The sequence below is a fragment of the Hippopotamus amphibius genome, chromosome 6, assembly GCF_030028045.1.
Source record: "Hippopotamus amphibius kiboko isolate mHipAmp2 chromosome 6, mHipAmp2.hap2, whole genome shotgun sequence".
In the NCBI taxonomy this organism is placed as follows: domain Eukaryota; kingdom Metazoa; phylum Chordata; class Mammalia; order Artiodactyla; family Hippopotamidae; genus Hippopotamus; species Hippopotamus amphibius.
Window position 1 is genome coordinate 119,653,443 of NC_080191.1, and position 21,942 is coordinate 119,675,384.

At 39.4% G+C, this 21,942-nt stretch overlaps 1 protein-coding gene across 1 annotated transcript in view; it reads right to left on the reverse strand.

Moving 5' to 3' along the window:
• The window catches only part of RBP1 (retinol binding protein 1), a 79,446-nt gene that overhangs the window by 19,278 nt on the left and 38,226 nt on the right, over window positions 1-21,942 (reverse strand).

A 21,942-nucleotide genomic window follows, 5' to 3' on the forward strand; every position in this document is an offset into this window, starting at 1 on the left:
TTCCTGACTCCTAGGGCCAGGGCACCAGGTCACTCACCAACAATGGGCAACAAAAGGGCCTTAAATTGGACCAAGCTAGAGGAGAGGACCATCCCCTCCTTGTGGGCAGGGAGAGGGATGATCTGTGTACTGAACCTCTCCTGGAGGCCAGCATTACCACATACATAGGTTTCTCATCCTTGCACGGCTGACGTTCTGGGCGGCATCGCTTTTTGTGGTGGGGGCTGTCCTGTGCGTTGTAGTGTGTTTAGCAGCATCCCTGGCCTCCTGCCACTAGCCCACCCTCCAGACATGGCTGGGTGTCCCTGGGGAGGGAGGGTGACATTGTTCTGTTCAGGAGCCCCTGCACTTATCCTGCTGCTCTGTCAGCCCAGGGGCCCCCATGCATGCAGGACTCATCTCCTAATCGGGCATCCTGGGGGTGGGGGGGTGGGGGTTAAAAAAATAAATGAAGGAGGACCTCAGGACATAACAGATCCCTCAGGGTAGAGTTCACCAGCTGCTCTCCTCACTGGCAAGGAAGAGTCTAGGGCCTCTTCCTTGACAGTCTAAGAAGGCAGGAGACGAGGTACCATTGACCCTTGGCACTCACTCTCTGAACTTGATAATTTGGGGCAAACCCAAAGGTTGCCTGATGTGTCACTGCTGAGGCTGGCAGCCAGGTCATGGGGGGAGGCTGGGTGTGGAGTGAGTGGCCGACTGGGAACAAAGTCAGTTTGTCCCCAGATCCACCTCTCAACAGGAGTATCTCCTTCCTATGGAACCAGCCACCAGGCCCACAGAGAAAGCCAACTCCCTGGTGCTAAGAATTAACGTCTAAGAAAGCAATGGCTCTTTGGCAGGGAATGGAGTTATACATAGTGATATTTCCCTATCTGGGGATTTGGGAGGATCTCCACATATATCCTTCCCAAATGCCAAGGCCTCATGCTCCAAAGGGCAAGAAAGGCAAGTTTCACTGACTTGTCAGTGTTGGGAAAGCAACCCCTGTCTTGTGGGGTGGATGTGGAGGAATTGTACAGATCTGCTGGGTTGCTTTTTCTTTTTTTTCAGCCACACCACGCAGCATATGGGGCCCTAGTTCCACAACTAAGGATCGACCCATGTCCCCTGCATTGGGAGCGTGGAGTCTTAACCGCTGGACTGCCAGGGGAGTCCGTGCTGGGTTGCTTTTAGCAGACTGAATCGCGGTGGGGCAGCCCCACCCAGCTGCTTCCGGCTGAGCCCCTGAGACCCGTCTCCTGTCACTGCCAGTGACGGCCTCCCCCGCTCGTGTCCCCATGGGCAGGTGAGAGGGGTCAGGTGTCCTGTCTCCACAGTGGGAAGGTGACTCAGGTTGAAGCGTTTCCATACAGAGCATCACGGATTCAAGCTGAGGCAAGTTCTTGGGACCCTGTAGGCCACCAGCAGCTGGGTAAACCGAGGCACGAAGCCCCTCCACATTCTGAGTTTAGCTAGTACCACCCCCTATGGCGTTAATCTCCATCAGAAAAGTGGGAGCCCACCCTTCTCCACTGCAGAGACTGGTACGAAGAGGTCAACCAGTTTGCTCATTAGAGTGAAATCAACGTAGTAAGATGTTGACTTGGAAGTTGTGACTGCAGCTCTAAGAGATGAGAGGTGTCCAATACCAAGGAGAACTGGAAAGGCCACTGTCTCCGAAACCTCCTAGACAGAGATGTCCGACCATCACATTCACGACCCACCTGCCCCTCCCCCACAAGGAGGGCATAAGTTAGTGTGAAAGAGTCCAGAGGGAGGCTGTTTTTTAGGAAGCGAATTTTTTTTTGGACAGAGCTGACAGAGTGCCCTGTAACCCAGCATCTCCCAAGTGGGAGAGAGGATGTTAATAGGAGTACTTGTCTCTCACCTTAAGCCTAGAAAGAGGGGCTCCAGGGGCCCACTCTCTACCGGAAAACTAAACTGAGATTCGATTTTGTACCAAAGGTCACCGTAGGACTTTACATTATTTAAGAATAAGCAGCAAAAGACACAAAACTGCTTTCTGATTATATTCCCTGCGTTGGGCTTGTTCAGCTTACTGCTGAAAGCTTGAAACCACCAAATGGCTCTTGTTAAAGTACTTTCAATCATTCAAAACAACAACCACATCCAACGTTATCTGCAGAAACAGGCAAGGCTGGGGTTATTATGTCTATTTGAGGAGAGGTAGAGATTTTAACCTTTCCGAACCAGGAGACTGGTTTGGAAAGGTTATAAAATTGGTCAAGGTCAGAGAGAAAGCCTCAGCTGGCCCTCTGGTTTGGTTCCCTTCACTGTATGATCTTGTTCAGAATTCTAGCTCTGAGCTCAGCTCTAGTGCATTTACTTACGTATGGAAGTGGATTCCATTTCTATCCTCACTCAGGGTACTAAAAGCAGGGGCATCAGGCTGAGGGCTCTGGTAGAAGGATTTTTGCCTCCTCCCTCCTCTCCCATGTATATTAGTAAAATTCTGCAGCCAGGAGGAATAAAGAAGCTATTTGGTGTTGGAAACATGTCTAAAGTACATGAAGAAAGTTTCAGTCTCTGTAAATTGCAACACATGTCACAGGAGCTCTCCTTGTTCATTGACACGGTAGAAGTCATCAAGCTAGAAGCGAATTGAGCAGAAAAACCCACGATTTCCATTCTTGATGAGACTTCCCATCATCACATCCAAATTATTGGGCTTCGGACCCCATCCACAGCCATTTCTCTCAAGCTTTGCCTAGGGAAGTTCCAGCTGGGAACTCCCTGTGTGGAGCAATCGAAAGCTAGAAAAGGTGATCAGGAGGTCATTGCAGGAATAAGGACAGGCAGCCAGTGCTCCTGGTCTGGGGGCCTGGCCTATGATAGCTGCCCCCAAAAGTGAGCTGCCCTGTGTGGGCCCAGTTCCTCTGGTTTTGTGTGTTTTCTGCCAGCTCCACAGGAGATCCCACAGGAGAGTCAACTCAGGACACACGATGATGGAGCCCCTGGCTTGGAGCCTAGTTCAGAAGCCAGGTAAGCAGTGAGTTGTTTGATCGGTATGACTAAAGCCTTTCCTAGCCTGATTTTCTCTAGGCTGAGAGATTTGTCAGCCACTCCTTTTCTACTTCTCCACTACAAGACTAACAAAAGAGCCATGCAGGGGTCATTTGTGCATAATATCAGATCCAACTGTTTATCGAAGAGACAGAGATCATGAGGCAGGGGAGCTACTGCGTTTTCCTCTCAAGTCTGGCTTTCATCATGTATATGTGTGTGCGCGTGTGCGTGCACACCCCATTCAGTGAATCTTTTCTGTGTGTCAAGGACATTCTAGACATAACCTCATGTATTATTGTTCCCAACTTGCCAACGAGGAATCTGAGCCTCAGGGAATGAGTATGACTTGCCTGATGTTACACAGCTGCTAAGGAGCGAGGAGAGAGGCTTGCACACAGATATGGGGAACTCCACAGTGGCACTCTCAGGAGGGCCAGACCACAGTCCTTCCAAGGTTGCCTCCCTCCCCCTTTGCCACCTCCTCCCCTTCCTCCACCTCCAGCATCCCCCTTACTCAGGGCCTTCATGTAGCCTTCAAAGTTGTCATTACTCTCCATCTCCCAGGTTCCATTCTGGTCCCTCGTCATGGTGCTGGCCTCTGGTTACCGTGGGTGTATACTGGATGGCAAGGAGCAGACTACTGGGAGAACATGTTAGATTGAGCTACTTTTATAATCCAGTGGACCAGGTTTATGGCTTTGAAGATAACCAGCTCGAAGGTCACAAGCATAACCCCCAGGAACTTTCCTTTCCTTTGCAAAGTTCAGCAGGGCCATGAGCAGCTAACTCATGCTCACGGCGTGGCCAGGCATGGGTGGCCTCACCATACACAGGGCCTGGAACACTTCATTCCTGGCTTTCTGGGCTCCCACAGAGGCCCTGGCCCAAAACAGAACACTCCATCCAGCAAACACCCAGGGCCCACCCACATGCACAACAGGCCACCAGCTTCCAGGCTTCAAACCTGGAGACCCTCAGCTGTGTAGCCAGCACTTCTGGCCTGGCTGGTGAAGTCGAGAATATGGGCACTCACACCTGTGGGCCTCTACTCTACTTTGTGCTGGGCAGCAGACACCTTCACCTTGTTTTCTTACAAGACTTCTGAGCTATATTTAACCATCTCCATTTTACAGATGAGAAAGGCTCAAGAAGGTTAAATCACATGCCTAATAACTACTGGTCAGTGGCTGAGCTGGGATTCAAATCCAGCCTTGCCTGACTCCAAAGCTCTTTCTAAGGAAAAGAGCTTTGTTAAGACAGTGTGCTAAGTTCAGCTTGGAAAGGGCAGCCTGGGTTGGGGTTTGACTTGAGAACCTGATTCTCACTTGCTACCCAGCAAGGTGCCCTGAGAGCATCTAAGCAGTGGGGTCAAGAAAAGCATATTCTCAGAGCATAAATCTACTGAAAGCAAGCAGGACCCAGAGCAAGGCCAGATGGAAGGCAGCAGGGCAGTGAGACTCTGCTTTATATCCCAGGAAAAAAGCTGAAGCTCACCTTGACCAAGGTGAGGCACACAGCTAGCATTTGGACAAGGACTCTTGCTTCAGGACTGTTCTTCAAACTGGTATCCCAGTGGGTCAGTAAATGGGTTGGCTTACTGGTCTGACACATGATTCGGAGATTTGGGGCCTGAGCAGGGGCTCCTACACTCTAAAGAATGGAGGTGTGGACTGAGAGGAATAAACTGAGTCCCCAGTTTTAATTATGATACTTTGAAGCTCTAATGTATATATTTGAGATCTAAGCAAATGGTTCTGCTGTGTGTGGTTTGGGAAGTATAAAACAGCACATTTATTTTTCAGTAAAAATACTGCAGTCAGAAAGACACTTAGTAAAAAATGGCCCAGCTGTTGTCAAAAGGCTAATGAAGGATGAAGGGAAGAGGGGAGTAAAGGACAACTTCACTACAAATGGAAAATGAGTGAAGGCAGCAGAAGTGGACAGATAGGTAACCTTGGGCTTTACAATTTAAGGTCCAGCCAGAATCTGCTATAGGCTAAGCACTTGGCCTCTTGGGTTGGAGAAGTAGGTATTCTCCTCCAGGTTCAGATTCCTATCCCCATCTGAGTCCCCTATAGGCCTCCCTTGCAAAAATGTAACAAAAAACTAGCCTGGTAGGAGAGGAAGTTCAGGATAAGATGCCAAATGCAAAAAGCCAGGGACTTGGGTTTTAATGGGCATGGGGATGGGGGTGGGAGACATATACCCTGTGTAAGGCAGGAAGTTGAAACTGAGATGCTTGCATAAAGCCAAAATACTTGATGGACTAGTTCCTCAGTGAGAGTGTGAAATAACCAAAATCTACCTGGAGACAAGAAAGTTTATTTGACCTGGGTTCTATGTGAGTTAAAAAAAATTTCTTCCCTTCTCTGACTCTGGTTTGGGGTTTGAATTTATGCTTCCTGATAGCCAATATATTAAAATAAATGGAGTCTTGAGATTGCAATACTTACAGGCTGCTAGAAAGTATGTAAAAGCTGTTTGGAGGGTCACACCTTCAAACCAGACCAACCAGAATTCTCTGTGACAAAGCCATGCCAAATGTGAACTCATAATCCAAAACTGCAAAACACACATGAAAATAATCACCAAAAAATGAGCATTAGCAGAGACCTACAGGCCAATTAGACTTCCAAGAGCTTCAGATAATAAAAATAGTTAGATAAAAACTGTAAAAATAAGTATGTTAAAATTAAAGAAATTTAAAAGCACTTAAAAACATAAAAAGGATAAAATGATTTAAAAAAAAAGATAGATTAAAAATAACCAGAGGGTAGTAGAAATTTTGAAATATAGTCATTAAAATTAAAAAGGTAATAGAGGAGTTAAACAGCTGATTAAACACAGCTGAGGAGAGAATTAGTAAATTAGAAGACAGAGCTAAGGAAATTCCTGAGGATGTATGTAACACAGAACACACTGGTGGAAATTTAGAACATCAAAATAAAAATAAAATTCTAAAATCTTACAGAGAAAACAAAAGCAACCATATAGATTACCTACAGAGAAACAATACAATAGTCAAATTTATATCAGACTTCTCAACAACTCTGATGGAAGACAACAATGAAACAATATCTTAGAGTGATAAGGGGAACTACTTTTGAATAAGAATTATAAACCCAGGTAATTTCATTAAAATATGAGGGTTTTAAAAACTAAAATAGTTTCACACATAATAGCCCCATGCTGGAAATAACCCAAACATCCATCAACAAGCTAATACATAAACAAATTGTGGTGTATTCTCACAATGGAATACTGCTCAACAGTAAAAGGAACAATCTCCTGATACGGATAATAACATGGATGAATCTCAGACATTATGCTGAGGGAAAGAAACTTGACACAAAAGATCACATACTGCATGGTTCCATTTTTATGCAAGTTTAGAAAATATCAAATCTAATCTACTAATAAAATACTAATAATACTAATAAAATCTAATAATAAAATAGGTCAGTGGCTTGATGGGTATTGGAAGAGAAGGTGAAGATTGGAATGGGCACAAGGAAAATTTCTTGGGGAGGTAGGATGGAAATGTTTTATAGTTGAGATGGTGGTTGTAAGAAAATTGCCCAAACTCAAACTCAACAACTGATACTTGTTCCTTCTTATTGTATGTAAATTTTACTTAATAAAAATGAATAAACTTATTTTTTATTTATGTATTCATTCATGAGTGTTTATGTATAAAACATTTAGTTTCAACCCAAACTAAAATCCCATATTATGCCCACATGAGAAGTTAGCTGATTGACAGGAAATAAACATGTGCTAAGGAGGCTATAATTGTTCATTGACTAGATGTTTATAAGAAATATAGGTTTAAATATCTTAAAAAGAGGACCCTCTAGGGCAGTGGTTCTCAAACTCTAGCAAGCATCAGATTCATAAAAACACAGATTGTTGGATTCTACCCTTAGAATTTGATTAAAGGGTCTGGGTTGGGACCCAGAAATTTACATTTCTTTCTTTCTTTTTTTTTTAAATTTTTTCATCTTTATTGGAGTACAATTGCTTTACAGTATTGTGTTAGTTTCTGCTGTGCAACAAAGTGAATCAGCTATATTTATACATATATCTCCTATCCCGTTCCTCTTGAGCCTCTCTTGCACCCTCCCTATTCTACTCCTTTAGGTCTTCACAAAGCATCAAGCTGATCTTCCTGCACTCTGTAGCAGCTTCCCACTAGCTATTTTACACTTGGTAGTGTATATATGTCAATGCTATTCTCTCACTATGTCCCAGCTTCCCCTTCCCCCATGTCCTCAAGTTCATTCTCTATGTCTGCTTCTCTATTCCTGCCCTGCCACTAGGTTCATCAGTACCATTTTTCTAGATTCCATATATATGCATTAGCATACGGTATTTATTTTTCTCTTTCTGATTTACTTCACTCTGTGTGACAGACTCTAGGTCCATCCCCCTCACTATAAAAACTCAATTTTATTCCTTTTTATGGCTGAGTAATATTCCATTATATATATGTACCACATCTTCTTTATCCATTCATCTGTCGATGGACATTTAGGTTGCTTCCATGTCCTGACTATTGTAAATAATGCTGCAATGAACATTGTGGTACATGTGTCTTTCTGAATTATGGTTTTCTCTGGGTATATGCCCAGTAGTGGGATTGCTGGGTCACATGGTAGTTCTATTTTTAGTTTTTTAAGGGACCTCCATACTGTTCTCCATAGTGGCTGTATCAATTTACATTCCCACCAACAGTGCAAGAGGGTTCTCTTTCCTCCACACCCACTCCAGCATTTATTGTTTCTAGATTTTTTGATAATGGGCATTCTGACCAGTGTTCCATGGTGGTGCTAATGTTGCTGGTCCAGGACCACAATTTGAGAACCATGTTAGTAATGGAAATAAAAAAGGAAACCAATGGAAAAAGTAAATTTTAAAAAGAGTTTTTGGAGCTGGGCATACCCAGTTTTGAATCCAGTGTCACTACTTCTTAGCAGTGGGATCCTTGGACACTTATCTTGTTTGAGTTTCAGATTCATTTTTTGAGTCTAGGGGTCATGGTAAGAATTAAAGGAGGTCACAAACATAAAGCTCTTGGCAGAGTCCCTGGCACATAACACATGTTTATTGCAAGGTAGTAGCAATGGTAGTGGTTGTAGCTCTAGCACTTCTAGCAAGTGCTTGACATAGGTCCTCAACAGAACACAGCTTCGGCAGGCTCTTCCATCTCAGATCTGTGTGCAGTGGATGGGGGGTGGGGGTGGGGCAGGGGAGGGTACTAAGGGGATAAAGTGAGAGATGGTGGATGAAAGAAAGCAATTGTCACTCAACAACTTAGCCAGGATTTTCTCCTATACCTTCTATTAAAGGAGGACCACGCATCTTAGAATTGGCAGCAGAGCCCCAATTTCAAAAGTTCTGTAATAGGGCCTCTTAACTCTCCACTCATACTAACAAATCATACATGGATGTTTCATCTTCTCAAGTGCCTGGGTGTCTCCACTTCTGAATTTGCTTACCTGACCCTTTGCGGAATCCCTTAGGTGACTCAAGACTGGGGAAACTCATCAGTCATCAACAAATCTTTCTATATTTCAAGAAGCTTTCTGGAGACCACACTAAAAAGTGAAGATGTGGACTGCTCAAGAAGCTTGGCTCTGAGATAAATCAGTTAGCGACGAGCAAACGCAGGAAAGACCCCTGGGTGTTTACTTGAAGTCCTCCGGAGCATCTGACTGTGGGCAGCTGGGTTCCTGGCTGGCTCCCTCCAGCCCAGGGCTGCTCAGCTCTGCCCTCTCTCCTACTCTTGAGGTGAGAAGGCCTTTCCTTAGAAGACAAATGACATCAGCTAGGTGCTCACTGAGCTTCTCTGCAAGGTCCACTCCCTTTCCCATTGAGCAATGCCCTTTTGACTTGCATGTCTGGTCCAACTGAATGTGCCAATATCTAATATGGAAACTAGATATTCCCCCAGATTTGTCTTCGCCTGGAGATCCAGGAGGAAGGGGACCCCGGGCTTTCTCTAGCCACCAGGCAGCACTGGGCCTTGCTTTAGTTTTATGTAAATTGTGCTGCTTCTCCACTTTTGCTCCCAGAAGGCAGACCTCCTAGGAGAGTAGGAGGTCATAAACCCTCATTTTGGAATCAAATTGCTCTGGCCCAGGAGGGGCCCATTTGCAATTCTCTTGTCCTCCACCCTCCCCACATCCCTTACCAATAGTCAGGAGGAGGTAGAGAGCTGGTAGACCACCTTTTCCCAAGGGGGTTATTCCTGCCTCTCCAAGAATCCCTAGAATGCCCTTGGAAGTCACACCTGATGGAAACTTCTTTCCACTGACCTTTCCTTCCACCAGACCTAAGGAGTGTCTGACATTTTCATTTAATATATCTTGAAAATCTCTTCAAGTCAGCACACGTGACCTACTTCATTCTTATTTATTTATCTATTCATTTTTTTATTCCATTTTGAATAGGTAACATAGTCACATGGTTAGACATTCAAATAGTATGAAAAAACATACAATGAAAATGCTGGTTCACCTATGTTTGGGTCCCACTGCTCCTACTGCCAAATACGAAATCATTTGTATTAATTGCTTGTGTGTCTTTTCAGAATTTCTTTATGCGCAGAAAGCCAAATATGAAATATTTTCTCCCTCTTGCCTGTTTATCAAAAGATGAAAATATGACAAATTAGATCTACATTTTTCTTTGTACTTATCTTGGAAAACTTTCCATATCGATACAGAGCGAGTTTTCTCACTCTTTCTGACTGTTGTATAGTATCCTATTTATTACAAGTACCATAATTTATTTAGCCTGTCCTGAGTTGAAGGTCATTTTTGTTGTTACTATTACTTGCAATTACAAACTGTGCTGTTCTGTCCTATCATGTACATATGTTTTTGTGCACATTACGGAAAATGTCAAAGTAGTTTTGAAGTAGGTTGTCCCAGTGTATAAGAGGTCTTATTTCATCACAGTCTTGGCAAACAACATGTAGGAGCAAATAATTTAAAACTTGTTTGTCATTAAGATAGGTTTGTAAACATGTATTTTATTGTTTTAAGTTGGATTCTTTATTATAAGTACAGTTGAACAAATTTTCAAATATTTGTGAACATTTTTTCTTTTTCTGTGAGCTGCATTTTCATGTCCTTTTTTCATTTAAAATTGGGTTGCAGTCTTTTTTTATTATTTAAAGAGCTTTTTGTATATTAAGGAAATCAATCTAACTCTGCAACTGTTACAATTATTTCCCTTTGTTGCTTGTTTGCCTTTTACCTTTCTTTATCACACATTTTTTTTCATATTTTTCTACTTTTCTCAGAACAGTGCATGCAGATGGTAGGTACTACAAGGCTTGTAATGAGTGGAGAAGTCTTTCATATGACCCAACCATTCCACTCTTGGATACATATCCGAAAAAACTAAAAACACTAATTTGGAAAGATATGTGCCTCCCAATGTTCTTAGCAGCATTATTTGCAATAGCTAAGATATGGAAGCAACCCAAGTGTCTGTCAACAGATGAATGGGTAACAAAAAAGAAACAGACTCACAAATATAGAGAACAAATTAGCAGTTACCAATGGGGGGGGCAAGATAGGGGTAGGGAATTAAGAGATACAAACTACTACGTATAAAATAAATAAACTACAAAGATGTATTGTAGTGAAGGGGAAACTGAGACGAAGCGAGAGAGTAGCACAGACATATATATACTACCAACTGTAAAATAGATAGTCAGTGGGAAGTTGTTGTATAACAAAGGGAGTCCAACTCAAGGATGGACGATGCCTTAGAGGACTGGGGTGGGGAGGGTGGGGGGACTCAGGCGGGGGGAGTCAAGGAAGGGAGGGAATACGGGGATATGTGTATAAAAACAGATGATTGAACTTGGTGTACACCCCCCCCCCCAAAAAAAAAAAAAAGACGTATTGTACAGCACAGGGAAAATAGCCAATATTTTATAATAACTATAAATGGAGTATAACCTTTAAAAATTGTGAGTTATTGTACATCTGAAATGTATATAATATTGTACATCAACTATACTTCAATAAAACATTTTTTTTAATGTAGAAGTCTTCTGTCATACCCCTATCACTAAATTCCTACTTCATAGGAACACATATACTTACATATGTGTGTGTGTATATATATATATATATACACATATATATCCAGAATAATATAAATCTCTGTAAGTCAAATCCTCATTTTGAACCAGTTGCAACATCTTACTGGTTGCCTCATTAATTGAGTTAATTTAAAATCTTTGTTCATTTTATATTTGTATGAGAGTTAAAATTTCACTTTTAAAAATAATTATCTTTTAATGATTTTGGAGTTCCTGCTGAGATGCACAATAGATTCACCTTGACAGAATCAGGTAGACTGTGGGCCTGGAAAACAATCCTTCATGAACAGCTTAAGCCAAAGCACATTTTTTCCTTGACTCCTACAGCTGAATCCCAAGTGTCAATAGAACTTTAGCTTTGCCAACACTACATTCTCTGGGGTGTTTTTTCCTCTCAAGTAATTTTGTGTTTTGGTTTTGGTTCACTTAGAGTCCATAAGTTATACTTTATTGGTGACAGCTATGACTTGGAATTTGGCTTAATGGTCTGACCATTTGGTGGTTTCTGTAGATGAATGATGGATATCTATTCTCCACTTGGTAAGAGATAACAGAATCTGGCTATTTATTTATTTATGTTTATTTATGGGTTTGAATACAAATTAGTTTAAAAGTTCATGCCCACTAGGAAAGAGAGCGGGTCTCTTTGATATAGGAAATGGTAAATTTTTTTTTAAATTTCTGCATCTGTGTCACTTGACCTGTGTCACTAAAATCGTAAAATTGAAGCTGTAAGCCCTCTAACTATCTGTAATTTGGAAAGGCCTTTAGCTCTCAGTGTGTATGTATATATTTTCTTATTTCTGGTGGATATAAGTGAATTAGATTACAAAGTCTATTAAATTAAAGGAGCTTTGTTCTGATTGTTTTATGGAATAAATAAGTGCCAATATAAAATCCTGAAAAATAAGATAATTAAACTTCTAATACTTTAAATGTGCTATAAAAATGTGCTAAAAGTTGTTCTTTGTGTAGCTCACACAGAAACCTTTTAAAAATCCCAGTTCACGTGATTAAAGTACATGTTTGACAAACAAAACCAGTTTACTGATGCAGTTTTGACAAAAACAACTTTGTCTTCTCTGATTTATCACTGGTAAGTATACAGCTGATCCTTGAACAACACGAGTTTGAACTGCATGGGTCCACTCATACACAGATATCGTCACTAATTTTTTCATTACACGATCCACAGTTGGTTGGCTCCACAGATGCTGAACGGTGGACAGGAAGGGCTGACTGTAAAGTTACATGGGGATTTTCAGTTGCGTGGAGGGGTGCTGCTCCTGACCCTCCTGTTGTTCAAGAATCAACTGTAACACAAGCAAACAGTTTTTCTAATTGGGGCTATTTACCCCCAAACTTTTACAGATTTGCTGATGGACTTAGCTCACATGATTCCTCCATAACGTTTAAGATGATGAAAAATGTAAATTTATGTCTGACTCAATCGAATCATGATTCTGATGAACTTAATTTCAACAGGAATTGTGTTTTGTAGTATGTCAGCTTGAAGATCATTTCCAAGATCTCTCGATAACTTAAAATTTTAAGCCGATATTAAATTAAATTAATTATGTGATCAATGGATATGTAGGTACTTTCTAAGTAGCCTAGAACACTGACACATTGATTTCTAAGCATAATTTTGCTTATTTGTGCATGCTATAAGAGCAGCGATAGCTATGAGTCATGTTAATGAATGTGCTCATTTTTGCCACACAGGAAGGCATGTGACTGTAAAGAATTGTATTATAAACTTCGCTAATCTGCTAACATGCTTTAGTGTGACAGAACGTTCTCAATTATTTTCTCTGTGAAATACAAGTTAATTACTTTAGTGAGAAGTTATAATTAATATGATTGGTTGCAACTGCAGTGATGACAGAGAAATACAACTGAGAATATGCTTTTGCTTTTCCATAAGCACTGGTTCTCGGGATTTTTATTCTTCAGACCACTTTGCACCTTTGAGAGACACAAAGAGCCTCTATTTATGTGGTCACAACTATTTATGCTTATTATATTAAACATCAAAACTGAGAAATACTTAAACTACTCATTTATCCATTTGAAGAGAGCAATGATGAATGCATAGCATGCTGACAGAAATAGCAACTAAATACTATTATGAACTTAGATTTGAACTTGTGGACCCCTTGAGGTCTGTGTTAGAATAAAAGTGTCACTAGAGTATAAAAGAGCATAAGAATAAAACTGGATTTGTCCTGAATGGAACAAATGAATTTTACTTGTCCTGGTTTATAGTACTAAATCTCACAAGCTACAAAATGTGCTATAATTTTTGCAAAGTTCTCAGTCTTGATGGACTTGCTTCTTTGGTTTTCTGATTCATATCTTCACCTGCAGTGTGAATGGTTATTCTTTCTAGGGGGACCCAAAATTCCTTCTGATTGACCTGGGACTGAGGGGTTTCCGGGGATGTGGAACTTTCAGCGCTAAAACCAGGACTGTCTTGGGACTTCCCTGGTGGCACAATGGTTAAGAATCCGCCTGCCAATGCAGGGGACACGAGTTTGATCCTTGGTCCTTGGGACTTCCCTGATGGCACAGTGGTTTAGAATTTGCCTGCCAATGCAGGGGACATGGGTTCAATCCCTGGTCCAGGAAGATCCCACATGCCACAGAGCAACTAAGCCAGTGAGCCACAACTACTGAGCCTGTGTGCCACAACTACTGAAGCCTGACTGCCTAAAGGTGGTGCTCCGCAACAAGAGAAGCCACCACAATGAGAAATCCACGCACCGCAGCGAAGAGTAGCTCCCACTCGCCGTAACTAGAGAAAGCCCATGCATAGCAACGAAGACCCAACACAGCCCAAACAACCAAACCAAACCAAAACAACAAAAACAAACAAACAAACAAACAAACAAACAAAAACCAGGACAGTCTTGGGGAAACCAGGGCGGATGGTTACCTTATTTACTATCTGTGTAATCTGCCTAGAAAGCAAAGATTCTATGATTTATCTGAATAATTTTATATACTGTATGTTGACTTTACGCTCTTAATTATAGAAAAAGAAGAGGAGGAGGAGGAAAAAGTTTCCTCACTTATGAAAGTGTTAAGGTTCTTTAGAATCTTCTTACCCCCTGTATTTATTTTTAAATGTTTTATGGTCCCTTTGATTCCATAAGCAACCAAGTATTGTTTCAGAGGTACTCATGATCCTGTTTTAATCAAGTGTCCAAATCTCCTCTGACAACTCTTTTGATTTTTGCCCTCCAAAAATCAGGTCTGAGGGCTTCCTAGGTGGCGCAGTGGTTGAGAATCCGCCTGCCAATGCAGGGCATACGGGTTCGATCCCTGCTCCAGGAAGATCCCAAAACAACAACAACAAAAAATCAGGTCTGAAAAATAGAAGAAAATAAAACTTGCCAGACATCTTATACGCCTAAAATGGTCTTTGCGATTTCCCATAGGATTCCTAGAAAATAACAAAAATTTGTTCTTTTACCTTCTAAAACTGGATGCCAGGACTAATCAGGTTTCGTGAGTTACATGGGAAGAGTTGTCAAATCAGAAGAGATGCTCACCTTTCCCTAGGTTGAATTTGTATAGGTAAGATGTTATTAATAAAAATATTTCGGAAATTTTGTGCTTTATGGGAAGCCCCTGGAGATTTTTCAATGCCTCACTTTCTGTGTATGTTTTAACTTCAGGGAAAACACTGATTGAAAGTCATATAAAATTGTTCTGTTGAATTTCCCCCTATTTACCTGTCTTGGTAGTGTTTTACCTGATGATATTGAGCAACAATATATTTCAATTATTATTTAAAATGTTGATTGCCAGTCTTTTTTCTTTTTTAAAAGAGTTTGAACCAAGTAATTTTTTTTAATTGGCTATGTTGGGTCTTCATTGCTGTGTGTGGGCTTTCTGTAGTTGTGGAGAGTGGGGGCTACTCTTGATTACAGTGTGCAGACTTCTTACTGCAGTGGCTTCTCTTGTTGCAGAGCATGGGCTCTAGGCGTGCAGGCTTCAGTAGTTGCGGTGTGTGGGTTCAGTAGTTGTGGCTCATGGGCTTTGTTGCTCTGTGGCATGTGGGATCTTCCCGGACCAGGGATCAAACCCGTGTCCCCTTCATCGGCTGGCAGATTCTTAACCACTGTGCCATCAGGGAAGCCCCCAAGTAATTTTTAGGCCAGAGGTTCTCAATGCATATCAGACCTAATCATGAAGTTTTATAGCAACACAAATGTCTAGGCCCTACTTAAGATTTACTGAGTCTCCTTACTCAACAGTCTAGGCAGGTGTATTATACACATATTATATCAAAGGATTATCATAAGTTGTATCTCAAGATTTGTTCCTCTCTAAAATCCAGTTTTATAAGTCAGATGCAGCATTCACCGGCTTCTTAGAAAGTAGACTTCATAATTGAGCTAAGAGACATTTGTTTAAGTTTTTTTCCTTGAGAACGGGTTATCTTTGTTTTGCATGCCACCAACCAAACACCGAAATATCCTTGTCAGTTGTATTGTTCTTGCATTATATTTATTATAAACTCTCATTAGTCCTTCCACACTTGAAAGTTTTCAGTAATAAAATAGTCATAGCTTAGTCATTTATAAATAGTTTGTGTTTTATGCTAACACTTGCTGAAGTCTTTCCTATAAACAACAGGCCGGAGCTTGTGTCTTCAACAAAGAAGGAAAATCTCAGAGCCTTGTGGAAAGAGGTACTTCAAAATATTGACCTTTCAAAGAATCAAGTCTTAGATAGAGGCATCTGAGCTGGAATCATTTAGGCAACTTTCAGGCCAATCACTGGAATGATTTAGGATTTCCAGAATTCTTTTTAGTTGAGAAACAGATGGCTTCATGACAAGATCCAGTGGAACAAGAATTAACTATGTAGAATTGAATAAATTGATGAACAAAATTTTATTGTGGTTATTTGTTTAGAATATTGCTAATGTTGTTTTAATGTACTATTTCCCAGGTCTATAAGAAAGCCCTTTCTGTTTCTTCTCCTGCTCCCTGTAACCCATAGCAATTTGGTGGACTCTGCCTTTTTAAACCAAAGTGAAACACTTAAAAGTGATATCTATGTACCAACTACCTGGAATTCAGAAACTCTGAGTTCCTTTTCATGACAATATAATTGTTTGCATAAGTTTAATAAGAATCTTTCTTTTTACCAGAACATAATTAAACAAATTGATTAAACATCTAAGACCTTCCTGTGATATCATATTTGAGAACTCTTTTAATCAGGCATGACAAGTCATGCTTTGTAAAAAAGTCTGGTAGTACTTAAAGAGACATTGCCTTTTGTGACCTCCCAGGAAAACTGGCCTCAGTGCCTGGTTTACAGGGTCCAGTCTCACAGGCAGTAAGGAAGGTCGCTTCCTGGTGGGCCAAGAAGACTAAGTGATTTTGGGAATCTTGAGAAAAGAAGAATTCATTGAATTTTGCAAGTAGAATCTGATAGAGAGAGTTTCTTGGGCTTATTTCTGAGCCTTGGGATGGCAAATAATAGACATTTTTAAAAGTCCAATCTGAGATGCCTTATGAAGACTTTCAGGTGGAAGTTAATTTTGTAATTGCTCAAACTTGTTTTGCTCCAGATACCAAATTTAAAGAGACCTGTATGAACACTCCTCCTGCACCTATGTAAATAATCAGGCCAAACCTTATGAGAAGAGTGTTATTTGTCATTAAGGAAATCTTTCTTGAGATTATTATGATTACCAGTAGGGGAGACTATCAGGAAAATTGTAAAAGACTTTGAAATGGATAAAAACATTAGTAAGTGTCCTGTCTAGCCTACCCATGCAAGTTATCCTTCGTTGTCTTTGACTAGGCTATTTTCCAACTCTGTAGGGATAGAAGTTAACTTGTAGAACTAATAATAATGCAAATGTTTCCAGTCTATAGCTATGCAAACGACCTCTGAACAGGACAATGTGAACAGATTCTGTTAGGTGGGGAATATAAATCTGTAAGCCAAAGTCTCCTTTGTAAGAGTTGTAACATCCTACTGGTTCCCTCATTAGTTAATTAGTTAAATAAAATCTTTGCCAAGTGTATATGTTTGTATGAGGATTACGATTTCACCTTCTTTAGAAAACCTTTTCTTCAACACTTTGTCATTCAGTGAAATTTTGGGAAAGAGCAGTGATAAATTCATATATTCAATCCACATTTTTAAACGGATAGTTCTGTGCAGACATTTTAATTTATAAGTACTTAAAGATATCAAACTTTTACTTCATTGGTTCTGAAGTTTGTGTTTTAGAATAGCCTTCCCTACCCTAAGAGTAATTTTAAAAATACAAACAAAAACCTCTTGTTTACTTTTAGAACTTTTACACTTTCATTTTTAGCTTATAAACTTTGATTCAGCTTGTTTTCCCAAATGTGTGATTGATTATCTAGCACCACTTCAAATCATTTCCTAATGTAAGATAAATAAAACAATAAATACTTTATTATGAAAATGAGAAAATTTTCATATTCAATTTTTATATTCAATTCATATCCAATTTAGATATTAATTTAGAAAGAAAGGACATTTTTATAATATTGAGTTTTCCTATACAAGAACAGGGTAGGGCTTTCCGTTAATCCAAATTTTATTTTATATGAAGACTGAGTTTAAAGTTTTTTTTTGAGTATATCTTTCATACTTTTTGTTAGTTATTTCTAAGCATTTTGCCAGTTGTTACCACTATAAATGGAATATTTTCTACCATTATATTTTCTAATTGCTTCTTGTTTGTATATAGAAAAGCTACTGACTTGAGCATATTTTGTGTCCAAGTAACTTTTTGAATTCTCTTATTATCTGTAATAGTTTTTTAGTTGATTTGCTTGAATTCTTGTATTATCATGAATATAATATCATCTAAAATAATGATAGTCATGCCTCATTTCCAGTCTTTACACCTTTACCCCTTTTGATTGTCTGACAGCAATGTCTAATCCTTTCAGAAAAATATTAGTGGTATCTGTAGCTTATTATTGACTTCAGTAGAAATGCTTTAAATGTTTTGCTGATAGGACTAATTAGTTTTTAGTCTAATAATCTCGTTAACAAGTCTGTCATCCATGTCCATCTTACTAAGCTTTTATTTTTAATTTGGTTAGAAATGGATGTTCAGTATCTAAGGAGATGATCATATAATTTTCACCTTTGACATACAATATTAATATGACGAATCACACTGAACCTTCCTTACATTCTAGGAATTAACACCATTTTTCCTGGTGAATTGTTCTTTTAATGTGCTTTTTAATTATTTTTACTTAGAATATTTATATAGATATTTATGAATTAGGTTAATATGTAGTTTTCTTCATTTAGACTATCTTGTCTGCTTTGGGTATAAATACTGCCCTAGTTTGTAAAATGAATTTGGAAGCTTTTCTTCTTTTTCTCTCTGCTTTTGACTGCTTTATATAAGCAGCGTAGGGATTGGAAGACATAAAACTGTCATTATTTAAGGTGATTTATCTAGGAAAAATCTGAATCAACACACAATCTGTTAGAACTGATAAGAGACTTCAGAAAGATTGCCAGATATAAGAGCAAACTACAAAAATCAATAGCATTGCCTTATGCCAGCCATAACTTACTAGAAAATATATTAAAAAAAAAAGGAGAAATTTTTCACAGGGGCAAGAAATCTACAAAGAGCATAGGAATTAACAAAAATGAAAACATGCACAATCTCTCTGGAGAAATCTTAAAACCTCTATTAAAGGACACATAAGATAATTGAATAAAAGAGGAGAAATGCTATACTCTTAGATTAGATAATTTAACATTCTGAAGGTTTCTATTCCCTACAAATTCATCTATAAATTCAATGTATTCCCAAACAAAATTCTAGGTGGAAATTTTTGGTGGGGGAACATGATAAAATTGCTCTGAAATTTATATGGAGGAATAAAGTTCCATAAATAGCTTAGTTTAAGAAGATTGAACGGTGGTTATTTGTCTGAACAATATTAAGATATACTACAACGTCAAAGTAATAAATACAGTATGGTATTAACACAAGTACGGACAGATAGACCGTAGGAACAGAATAGAGAGCTCAGAGACAGACCCCTCTGTGTATGGGAAGTTAATATACAATAGAAGTGACCCCACAAATCAATAGGAAAGGGATAGAGAGTGAGCAAACCGATTAATTATATGGAGAAAAATAAAACCATATATCTCCCTGATACTCCATGCAAACATGCATTCTAAGCGAATTAAAGACCTCAATGTGAATGGGAAAACTATAACATTTTTGGAAGAAAATGTAGGGGACTGTTTTTGGACCTAAGGGCAAGGAAAGACTTTGTACAATTTCAGAAGCACAAACCATAAGGCAAAACAATGATTACATTTATTACATATAAATTGAAGATTTCTATTCAGTAGATACCATTGACAGGTTTAATCTACAACAGGATGGAAGAAGACAATTGCAATATCTAAAACCAACAAGCAAATAATATCCAGACTATTCAAGGAATTCCCGCAAATCAATGAAAAAAATATAGCAATCTTAATTTTTAAAAAATCGTCAAAGGACACATACCAGCACTAGTACTGGTACCAAAAAGAAAACTCAAAATTCTAACAAATATATGAAATAACATGGACACTTGGATTTTTCTTTTTAGACTTTGGCTATTACAAATAAAGCGGCTATGAACATCTACACACAGGTTTTTATGTGAATATAAGATTTCCTTTCTCTGAGGGAAATATACAGGAGTGTGATTTCTGAGTTGTATGATAAGTGCACATTTAATTTCTTTAAGAAACTGTCAGACTCATTTCCAAGGTGGCTCTAACATTTTATATTCCCATCAAAAATGTTTGAGTGAGCTAGTATCTCTGCATCCTTGCTGACACTTGGTATTATTGAATTTTAAATTTAAATTTAAATTCTATGGGAGAAAATATTTGCAAATGATACAACTGACAAGGGGTTAATTTCCAAAATATGCGAACAGTTCATACAACTCAATATCAAAAAGATAACTCAATTAATTGGGCAGAATATCTAAACAGACATTTCTCCAAAGAAGACATATAGATGGCCAACAGGCACAGGAAAAAATGCTCAATACTGCTAATTATTAGAGAAATACAAATCAAAACTACAACAAGGTATCACCTCATATCAGTCAGAATGGCCGTCATCAAAAAGTCTACAAATAATAAATACTGGAGAGGGTGTAGAGAAAACAGAACCATCCTACACTGTTCGTGGGAATGTAAATTGGTGCAGCTGAGGTAGGAGATAGATGGGCCCTTGGGCTGGACAGCTGGTGTTTGCCAAGCGGAGTAAAACTGAAGCTTTGTCCTTACCCAGACACTCAAAGGACAAAGCTAGTGGCAGAAGCTGAGCTCTGCTGAAGTAAAGACATAAGATGATCACTCCTGAGGTCAAGGAAGACTGCCCTGTCTACACATGCATAGGAAGCCTCCTTGGGGGTCAAAAAGGGAAGGGGCACCGCCCCACAATAAGTGTGGACATGCACCTATAGTCCTCTGTGGTGGGATCCATCCTAGCAAAAAGTTGTGCACATGTCTTGCGGAGGGTTCTAGGGCCAGTCAGGCGTGAAAAAAGAAACAAGATAATTGGCCAAAGGTAAACAAAGACCCTGGAAGGACAGTCCTATATAAGGGATTTAAATCACCTCCTTACTGCTCTCGTCCTTCGGGACGCCGGCACTCCTCTCTGGGTGTGTGTCTCTGTCTAGTTTCTGATTTACTGTGCTCCTCCGCATTAGAAAGGATTCCCATACCCTTTCTCTCTGGGTGTGTATTTCTGCCTTGCTTCTGTCTTAATAAACAAATTGTTTCTCTGTGTGCTCTCCCATACATTGTGCTGTGTCTCTAATAATAAACTTTTTAAAAAATAAACAACTGCTTTTTTTTTACAGTTGTTGCCTCCTTGAACCATTCTTGCTTTCAAACGGGGAATAGAGCCAGGGCTGCTTTTCTTCTAGCCTCTAGCCCCCAGTAGTTTAGTGATTAGGATTCCTGGTTTTCATCTAGGCTACCCAGGTTCAATTCCTGGGCAGGGAACTAAAATTTCTCTTCAGGACTGTTCACTGCTGTCTCTCCAAGATCACAGCCACTATGGAAAACAGTATGGAGGTTCCTTAAAAAACTAAAAATAGAGTTATCATGTGATCCAGCAATCCCACTCCTGGGCATATATCCAGAGAAAACTATAATTTGAAAAGATACATGCACCTTAATGTTCATTGCAGCACTATGTATAATAACCAAGACATGGAAGCAACCTAAATGTCAGTTGACAAATGAATGGATAAAGATGTATATATACAATGGAATATTACTCAGTGATTAAAAAAAGAATGAAATAATGCCATTTGCAGCAACATGGATGGACCTAGAAATTATCATACTAAGTAAGTCAAAGACAAATATCATATATCTCTTACATGTGGAATCAAAGAAAAAGATACAAATGAGCTTGTTTACAAAACAGAAACAGACTCACAGACATAGAAAACAAATTTATTGTTTGTTCCTCTTTGTTGTTACCAAAGAGGAAAGGGGGGAGAGGGATAAATTAGGAGTTTGGGATTAACATATATACACTACTATATATAAAATAGATAAGAAACAAGGACCTACTGTGTAGCACAGGGTACCATACTCAATATTTTGTAATAACCTTTAAGGGAAAAGAATCTGGAAAAGAATATATATATATATACACATATACATATATATATATAAACTGTCATTGTGCTATACACCTGAAAGTAACACACTGCGCACCAACTATGCTCCAATTTAAA